Below are 2,945 nucleotides of genomic sequence, written 5' to 3'. Positions count from 1 at the left end.
GGGGAGAAACTTGTCAGACACCTCCTTAATCAGTTGATCATAGTTAGTATTTAAGTATTAGGACATTCAACATCATGTGCCTCTCAATATGATGAAATGCACAGGACACAACCTCACTAGTGTGGTATTTGTGCTGAAAACGCATTATCTGAATTTAACTCTCAGGAAACAACAGACGAATTCAAAGTGAGGGGGCATTCTACAAAATATGTGACCTGATTTTTCAAAATGTCAATGAAATGAAAAACAAAGCAAGATTGAGGAACTCAATCCAGATTAAAGGACTAAAGAGACACGTCAGCTGAATGTAATGTATTTTTCTTGAAATAAAGGATTCACACTATTGGCAAAACATTAACAAGGTGTGTAGATTAAATGAGTTTCAACCCTGCTTTTATAATTATTCCATGGTTAGGAAGGAGAAGGTCCATGTTTTAAGAAAATACATAATGAAGTATTTAAGGTAAAGGGACACCTTGTCTAAAATTCACTCAACAGTTAAGAAAAAAGTTATACATATGTAAATCTGTCTATATCTATCAAGAAAAATAAAGCACATATGATAAATTGTTAACATTGGGGAATCTAGGTAAAGGATTTATGAAAATTCTCTGTACTACCCTTGCAATTTTTTCATAAATTTGAAATTATATCAAAATAAGTTAAAAAAGGAAAAGAAACAGATAGAACAATAATAAAAATACACTCATGGAAATTAAACCCCAAATACAGTTTGAACATTAGGTGTAACATAGGTGATGAGGAAACTATTAAATATAATATTAGACCTGATGGAAGAATAGTATGCAAAATTCTATAGTAAGCAAGGCAATAAACATTATTTTTAATGATGACTGATATTTAAGATATAGGTACAAGATGGAAGTATTACACAGTAGTATTATGCATGGTTGGAGGGTGTGCATATATTAAAATAATTCTGGGGTCTAATGGTTTTGTATCAGGTGAAAATGAGAAGTGCATTTACATCAGCTTTTCTGTGACATCACCATCAAAGTTCATAATTAAGAAACACCTGTCTGGGGCTTCCCTGGTGGCGCAGTGGTTGGGGGTCCGCCTGCCGATGCAGGGGACTCGGGTTCGTGCCCCGGTCCGGGGAGATCCCACATGCCGCGGAGCGGCTGGGCCCGTGAGCCATGGCCGCTGGGCCTGCGTGTCCGGAGCCTGTGCTCCGCGACGGGAGAGGCCACAACAGTGAGAGGCCCGCGTACCGCAAAAAAAAAACAACAAGAAACACCTGTCTGGACTATAAAAATACACCTGAAAATTTAATCAACATTTTAATTTAAATATTAATTATTACCATTATGTTATTTAAATGTTAGTGTTTATTACAAACTATTAGGTATAAAATAAGCTACAAAGTTATATCATACAACATGGGGAGTATAGCCAATATTTTATTATAAGTGGGGTATAACCTTTAAAAATTGTGAATCACTCTATTGTATGCCTGTAACTTATATAATATTGTACAGCATCTATACTTCAATTTAAAAATTAAATTTAATTTTAAAAACAAAACAAAACAAAACAAAATGTTAATGGTTAAAATATTAAAACGTGATACTGTGTAACAGAGTTATTCACTAAATTATTTCTTCAGTCACTCTACTTCACATTTGAAGTAATATGTAGATGCCCAATTTCAGCTAAGCTTAACTATTATTTGTCTGTGTTTCTTCTTTTCGTTATAGACCATATACAAAATGTATGTGTGTATAACAAGTGGAAATTAAAATTCAAATATTCCATTTGCAGCAAAAATGTAAAAGTCTAGGAATAAATCTAACAGAAGATGTGCAAGAAATCTATATTAAAAACTACAAAATATTGCTGGTAGAAATTAAATGGAGGAAAGTACTATGTTTGTTTTTCTGGAAGACTCAATCTTGTCAAAATGACAACTATTTCCAAATTGATCAACAGATTCCATGAAATCCCAATCAGCCTCCAAATATGTATTTTATGGAAGTTAACTCAGTCTCAAAAACACATTTGGAAATGTAGAGCAAATTAAAAAACAAGAAAATATTGAAGATAGCAAAATTGGAGGAATTACACAAATATATATCAAGACATATGTAATTACTTATAAATCTACAGTAACTAAAACGGTAAGCTATTGGTTATTATATATAAGTAAGTACAAAAACATTATCTTCATCTCTGTATCAACTTGGCCAGATTGAACTACATTCCCCAGAATTCCTTTTCCTGTGTGTTTCTGGTTGGATGGTCCCCAAGAAATATTCTTGTAGGAAATTTGGAGGGAGAAAGTCAAGTCAAAGCCATTCTGTAGCTCACATTAACTCATCTGCTGACTTGGCATGTGGCAACATTTGGGCCTGCAGCTGCCTCACCTTCCCCTGGATCCTCCTTCACCCTCCTCCTTTCCGGGACCGAATGTGTGTGTTTACCTCCAAATGAAGGGCTCTGGCTGCTGCTCGACACCTGCACCACCAAGGTCAGGGGCAACCAGAGCTGACACAGGTATCAATCCATTGCATGGGGCTCCAGTTCATGCTTGTGGGTTCCAGATTGTTCTAATCTTCCCCACCTTACACTCATCTTCCCTTCTTGACAACCTTCTCTGTGGATTTCGAGCTTCAGCATTATAGAGACTATTTTACCAACCCCTACAAACCTCATACTTATATGAAATGTATATATCCATCCCAGTGGTTCTGCTTGTCTTATTGAACCCTGACTGAAATTTTTACTTTCATATTTTTGCTATTACAAACAATGCTGCAGTGGACATTGTAATCATGTAAATCACCAGCTGTTTCTGCCCTGTTTCCGAGTAGGTCAAAGTGATGATTTCACACAAGATATCTAATCTCCCACTCTCTCTTCAGTGTGCTTATGAGTGTCCAGGACTATTGGAAGATGAGCTGTTCAAAGGCAAGTGTTCAGTGGGG

This window comes from Hyperoodon ampullatus (assembly GCF_949752795.1).
Source record: "Hyperoodon ampullatus genome assembly, chromosome: 10".
NCBI classification, from domain to species: Eukaryota; Metazoa; Chordata; class Mammalia; order Artiodactyla; family Ziphiidae; genus Hyperoodon; species Hyperoodon ampullatus.
Note: the sequence above shows the minus strand (reverse complement) of the source record.